Source organism: Prionailurus viverrinus, chromosome E1, assembly GCF_022837055.1.
Source record: "Prionailurus viverrinus isolate Anna chromosome E1, UM_Priviv_1.0, whole genome shotgun sequence".
Lineage (NCBI taxonomy): Eukaryota > Metazoa > Chordata > Mammalia > Carnivora > Felidae > Prionailurus > Prionailurus viverrinus.
Genome location: NC_062574.1, coordinates 6994628 through 7001101, shown reverse-complemented (window position 1 = coordinate 7001101; position 6474 = coordinate 6994628).

The window sequence follows — 6474 nt, the reverse complement described above, 5'->3', positions numbered from 1 at the left end:
GTACAAAGGGGCAGGGGGAGAAGAGGTCAGAGTGAGCTGTTAAGGGCCGAACTGTGCCCCTCAAAATTCATAGGTTGCAACGCCAATCCCCAGGATTTCAAAATGTTTTCAGAGTCTTTAAAGACGTGATTACGTTACAATGAGCCCATGATGGTAGGCTGGTGTCCTTATCAGAAGAAATTTGGAGACCCCCAAAAGAGACACCTCGGGAGAAACCAACCCTTACAACCTTGACCTCGGATGTCCAGCTTCCAGATCGAAAATAAGTTTCTGTTCAAGCCCCCCAGTCTGTGGTATTCTGTTACGGTAGCCGGAGCCAATGGACAGCTGGCGGGCCCTCTGTGCCCTCAGCTCTTATGGAGAACCCCACACCCCAAGTCTGGGCACTGTGCCTGATGCTGAGGATAGAAAATGAATAAAGCCTAGGAGGCATTAACTGGCTGAGCCTGACGCAGGCTAAGCCAGTTGTTTTTGTTTGAGACTCCTGCTGTGTTAAAATCTAGTGCAGAGGTTTTTTGGGGGGCATCTGGGTGGCTCAGTCAATTAAGCATCCGACTTTGGCTCAGGTCATGATCTCAAGGCTCTTGGGTTGGAGCCCTGTGTGGGGCTCCGGGCTGACGGCTCGGAGATTGGAGCCTGTTTCGGATTCTGTGTGTGTCTCTCCCTCTCTCTCTGCCCCTCCTCTGCTTGCACTCTTTCGAAAATAAACACTAAAAAAAAAAAATTAATCCACAGTATAGACGAGGGATCCGCAAACCACCTCTGTGAAGGGCCACGTTGTCAAAGTTCGGGGTCCGTCACTGTCTGGTAGGGTCAAAGCAGCCACTGACAACACATAAATAAAGTGTGTGGATATGTTCCAATAAAGCTTTATTTACAAAAACAGATGGTGGGCTGATTTGGCCCCCGGCCTTTTGCTGTTGACCTGTGGTATAGACAGTATAATCCAGTTAGGGCCCACAAGTTTAAAGCTATACGAAAAGCACCTTCATTCAATCCTGCTACGAATGAACCGTGTAACCTCAGGCAGAAATACTAGCAACATTTAAATCCGAGTCCCTCCCTGAATGAGCCTAGGCCAAACCATCTGAATGTTATTTCTGCCCGAAGGTAAGCTGACTTACTGGTTAGGCCTGCAGGCTTTGAAGTCGGTTGTGTAGACAATAAACAAGCTATCAAGCTTCTGAGCCTGTTTCGCCTTCTGTGAAATGGGGCACAACTGCATCCTAGCAGATTTGTGAGTGGTATTAAATGAAGTAATCCATGCAGAGGCTTAGATTAATAAGCAAAGCCTGGGGTGGGGGGAGGGGTCAGCCCCGGAGAATGTAGCTGGGAGGCTAAGCTACGAAATTCCTGCTTGAACCCTTTCCGAGTTCTTAGTGACAGAGAATAGGTAGGTTGAGAAACTGCTGAGGAATTTGAGGGCAATATAAGTTGTCTTTGGAAGACTCTATGGTTTGTTTCAAAATAACTTGTTTTTTGTTAAAGCTCATTTGTTTTCAGAGGGAGGGGGAGGAAGGGCAGAGAGAGGGAATCCCAAGCAGGCTCCACACTGTCCGTGCAGAGCCCAACTCGGGGCTCGAATTCACAAATGGTGAGGTCATGACTTGAGCCGAAATCAAGAGTTGGACCCGTCACCGACTGAGCCACCCAGGTGCCCCATAACTTAAAAAAAAAAAAAAAATCTTGTGGTGTTGCTCCTAGGGGTCTACACCGGTAACACCTGTTAGACCCCAGCGCTGACAAGAACATCGTTGTCCACATTCCCTTCTGACATTTTCCTCTGCTCTGGGGCCACACCCCCATCCCAGCCCCGAAGACACCAGGTTTCTGAGGGTCTTGGTGGTAAGCCTATGTCTGCACACCAGCGTCTTGGCACAGTATCTAGAACCTAATATAAGCTCCATGCGTTGATTGAATAAATATATGAATGAATGTATTGTATGGGGAAGGCCCAGCGGGTGCCTGGGGTCCCCAGATTAGGTGTCCCTTGGTCAGATTACGAGAGCCGTGGGAGCTCAGGATTTGCCTCGGCTTTGCGGGTGCGGAAGTTAAGATTTGTGAGGTACACAAGAGAGATTATTGGGGTGAGGGGACTCACTCATGGCAACCGTATCTACAAGTGTAGATTCCGGAGACCCAAGTTGTAAGTTACACGTTTATATCTGCCCAGCTACAGAAATACACCTACGCCAGCATTGGCTGGCCACCTTATTCTGCCAGATGGCCACATCTTCATGGGTAAGGAGTCCAGTCCCCCATGGGGAAGCATGGGCTCTTCCGTTCCAAGTGTCTTTGATACTTCTGTCTCCCTTCCCCTCGAGTCTGGGTGGGTCGGATTGTGACTTGCTTTGACCTCTGAGCCTAATCCTTCGGAAGCCCTGACATTCCACTTTCGCCTTCTTGGGAACTGGCCACCACTGTAAAGAAGCTCACCCTGACTGTTCAAGGAGAATGATTTAGGTGTAGAGTCTCCCTGGAGGTGTACCCTGGCCCGAGACAGGTGAGCGAGGCCAATGGTGGACACTTCTCCGACCATTCAGCTACCATGGCAATCAACACAAGGGACAGAGATGAGCCATCCCCGGTGAGCAAAATGGTAAGCGTTACAATGACTGGAGATGGTTTTCAAGCCTCTTGAGTTTTGGGGTTGTTCGCACACCCAAAAGTGCACGCTTTAAAAGAGGTTCAGTGCGAGAGGAACTCGTTGGATTATATAAATTGCTGGGATTGCTGAATTTGGAAAGCCCTCTGTCCCTGTTGCCCTGACGTCAGGTTCCTTCTACCCTAGCAAATCTGGAGAGACTCTTCTGTCTGACTCTCTGACTTACCCTTTTGAAAGTACCAGTCAGGGGGGACCTGGGTGCCTCGGTCTGTTAGGCATCCGACTTCGGCTCAGGTCATGATCTCGCAGTCTGTGAGTTCGAGCCCCGCATCGGGCTCTGTGCTGACAGCTCGGAGCCTGGAGCCTGCTCCGGATTCCGTGTCTCCCTCTCTCTCTACTTCTTTCCCACTGGCACTCTGTCTCTCTCTCTCTCAAAAATGAAGACGTAAAAAAAAATTTGGAACATCTTCTTGTTCTAAGATCTTTTTTCAAAGTACCAGCCAGACCATCCCATCTGATAACACCCTTGTTGTGGTCTTGATTGAATTTCGAGCCCTGTTCAACTGCAAGGACATAAATTCATTTACACGACCGGGTTCTTCCTAACTTCCTGCTATTACTTGCCTTCCATAACCCAGGCCCTATCCTAGGAGCCGATGATACAGCAGAGAATGAGACTGACCAAGCCCTGTTCTCGGGGATCATTCCAATATAACCTCCGATCGGGCAAGTTACCTCGGTCTTCATATATTAGGCATAAACCTACGACCCAGAGCATCATTGCAGAGGGGCATACCATGCCCTGGAAATGACCCGATAGCCAGCTTTCCCTAACTTTTTCACCCATCTCTTGGAATTTCATACAAATAGATGACCAGCAGGGATTCTTCCGATATTTTTTAAGGTATTGGGATTACCTGACAGATATGAGCCTAGGGAACCAGTAAAAGAGAACCAAAATCTACTTTAGTCTGCGGAATTTAACGCTTTCAAAAAAGGATCAAAGTAGTCATCAAAGGAAAAGTCAGCGTACATTGCACTTGTTAACTTAAAAACAGTTTAATAGTTTATTTTGTCCCCCTTGCCAGGTTTCTTGAGATATAATTGACCTATAATAGTGTGTAACTTTAAGGTGCACAACAAGATGATGTAAGTATGTATTGCAAAGTGATTATCACCATGTAACTAATACCCATCACCTCGCAGTTATCTGTGTGTCTGTGTGTGGTTCTCAGAATTTTTAAGATCTATTCTCTTAGTAACTTTCAAGTATACAGTACTGTTTTCTTTAAAGTTTATTCATCTATTTTGAGAGACACACAGACCGCGCACGGAGGGGGAGGGTCAGAGAGAGAGAGGGAGACAGAATCCTAAGCAGGCTCCGTGCTGCCCGTGCAGAGCACGAGACGGGGCTTGAACTCATGAAACTGCGAGATCGTGACCTGAGCCGAAACCAAGAGTCGGACGCTTAACTGACTGAGCCACCCCAGAACTTATTCATCTTATAACTGAGTCTGTACCCTTTGACTCCCTTCAACCATTTCCTTCACTCCCCCAGCTCCTGGTACCCACCAACCTACTGTTTCTCTGAGTTCAATTCTTTCTAGATTCCATCTATGACGGTCATCATACAGTAGGTCTTTCTCTGACGTATTACACTTGGCAGAATGCCCTCAAGGTTCACCCATGGTGTTGCAAATCTTTGTTATGACTGATAATGTTTTACATATTATTAATACATATACTATGTATTGTTACATAAATATCTTATATGCAAACACATATGTAAATTATACATATATGAAGATGTAAGATATATACGTATATATATCTCACATTTTCTTTATCCATTCATCCACCAACGGACACCCAAGTTGTCTCCACGTCTTGGCTGTCATGAATAATGCTGCAGTGAACATGGGGGCGCAGGTATCTCTTCAAGACGACGATTTCCTTTTCTTTATTTTTTTTTTTTTTTCAACGTTTATTTATTTTTGGGACAGAGAGAGACAGAGCATGAATGGGCGAGGGGCAGAGAGAGAGGGAGACACAGAATCGGAAACAGGCTCCAGGCTCTGAGCCATCAGCCCAGAGCCCGACGCGGGGCTCGAACTCACGGACTGCAAGATCGTGACCTGGCTGAAGTCGGACGCTTAACCGACTGCGCCACCCAGGCGCCCCATCCTTTTCTTTAGACGTGTGCCCCGAAGCGGGATGGCTGGATCCTACGGTTCCATTTTTAATTTTTTTTTTTAATTTTTTTTTTCAACGTTTATTTATTTTTTGGGGGACAGAGAGAGACAGCATGAACGGGCGAGGGGCAGAGAGAGAGGGAGACACAGAATCGGAAACAGGCTCCGAGCCGTCAGCCCAGAGCCCGACGTGGGGCTCGAACTCACGGACCGCGAGATCGTGACCTGGCTGAAGTCGGACGCTTAACCGACTGCGCCACCCAGGCGCCCCCCATTTTTAATTTTTTAAAGGAACCTCCGTACTGTTTTCCCTCGTAGCTGCACCAATTTAACCCCCCACCAACAGTGCACAAGGGCTCATTTTATTTCACGTCCTCACCAACACTTGTCTTTTTGATAAAAACCATTCGGACAGGTGTGAGGTGGTGTCTTGTGGATTTGATCTGCATTTTCCTGACAATTAGTGATGTTTGGCACCTTTTCATGTACTTGTTGGCCATTTTAGGTTTTCCTCAGAAAGAAAAATGATTCCTCTGCCCATTTAAAATTTTTTTTATTTGAGAGAGAGCACATGCTGGCAGGGAAAAGGGGCAGAGAGGGAGGAAGAGAATCCCAAGTGAATTCTGCTAAGGGGCTTGATCCCACCATCCCTGGGATCATGACCTGACCTGAGCCTAATTGAGCCACACCCAGGTGCCCCTTTGCCCATTTTTAAACTGGATTTTTTTTTTTTTTTTTTTTTTTGCTATTGAATTGTAGGCGTTCTTTATGTAGTCTGGATATTAACCCTTCATCAGACACCTGGTTTGCAGATCTTTTCTCTCATTGTGTCTGTTGCCTCTTCATTTTGTTGATCGAGTGTTGTTTCTATTTTGCATGAATTTGGGGGATGGTAGTACCATAATCTTTTCGAAGTTCAGCCTTCTACAGTAGCAGATCTGCAGTTTTCCTGACCCTCACCAGGAAGGGGACTTCAAGCACAAAATGTATTTTTACACAGTTGTGCCCTAACCTTCCATAGAACCAGCTTCATAATTGCGTGGAGCTCCTGGGTAAATCATCTTGCCCGTTTGAGGGCGCTCCTTGTGTATCTCTAGTGGCTTTAACTGAGCTCTCATTAGCTATGCGAGGGGATAGGAAGTCCTTTTACTGCTTTGCAAAGGGCTGGTCCTGGGACACTTACTCCTGCAAAGTCCCCGCCCAGCATCTCTTTAGCCACCTGTCTTTGCTTCCAATATATTTTGCGTGGGTTGAAGTACTCTACTTTTTATTTCTGCTGCCATTAACTGAGTGCCTCTTTTGTGTCGGCGCCACTTAAAGTGCTTTCAATATATTATCAGGCGCTTTAATTATAAAAATCTGGCGTAGATTGTTATGCTCAGAATTCGTGCTCCCCAAAGACCACTAGGGAGCCGAATCCGATGCAAAAGCAAAAGAGCCTTTATTCGAGCTACCTCGAGCTCAATCCCCTACCTGCACCGACGCAGCGGTGAGATACCAGGGAGAGAGAGCGAGTTTCAAAAGGACCAAGGTTTTATTGGGGCCTAGGGGCAGTTGGTGAGGTAATGGCTGTGGCCTCAGCCGATTGGCTGGGGAAGGGTCCGAGCCCTGTTAGGCAGGTGAGCTACTCAGGAGGAGGTGTGGTCAAGGTGAAGGACACAGAACAAGATGGAGTTG